This window comes from Etheostoma spectabile, chromosome 24, assembly GCF_008692095.1.
Source record: "Etheostoma spectabile isolate EspeVRDwgs_2016 chromosome 24, UIUC_Espe_1.0, whole genome shotgun sequence".
Lineage (NCBI taxonomy): Eukaryota > Metazoa > Chordata > Actinopteri > Perciformes > Percidae > Etheostoma > Etheostoma spectabile.
The window spans coordinates 2,219,092-2,219,549 of record NC_045756.1 but is presented as its reverse complement, the minus strand read 5'-3'; the positions used below and the strand labels follow the sequence as shown (position 1 = coordinate 2,219,549).

Sequence of the window (458 nt, the reverse complement as noted above, 5' to 3'; positions counted from 1 at the left end):
GGTCGTGAGTTCGAGCCTCACACGGGGCAAGTGTTTTGATTTGTTATGTATTTGACTTTGCTGTCCTTTTTTGAACATTGAATTAAATATAAAAGGCACTACTTAAAAAGTGACACTTAAATTCTAAAGCGCAGTTTTCTTATAATCTTTACCTTCAACCAACACAAAGAATCGTCTTTTGTATATGTCTATATTGCTGCAATTTGATGTTGTGCAGCCCTATTTATAGATACAGTGAATGTTGTTGTGTTACAGGGTTTCTGCAAGGGGATTTTATTTTAAGTAAAATATGAATGATGGCTTTTTGGAAAGAAACTCTTTTTGTGTCTGGTTATTTACCAGGGACTGAACAACAAAGCAGATTTTCGCTTCCTCAATTTGGCATTGGACATTACAAAATTACTGGACTTTTCCTCAAGCTGCATGCCCGGCTAGCTCAGTCGGTAGAGCATGAGACT

General features: G+C 36.9%; 1 protein-coding gene across 1 annotated transcript in view; it reads left to right on the top strand.

Annotated features, from left to right (window-relative positions):
• The window catches only part of LOC116674189 (N-chimaerin), a 20,618-nt gene that overhangs the window by 19,590 nt on the left and 570 nt on the right, over positions 1 to 458 (top strand). The window lies entirely within an intron of this gene.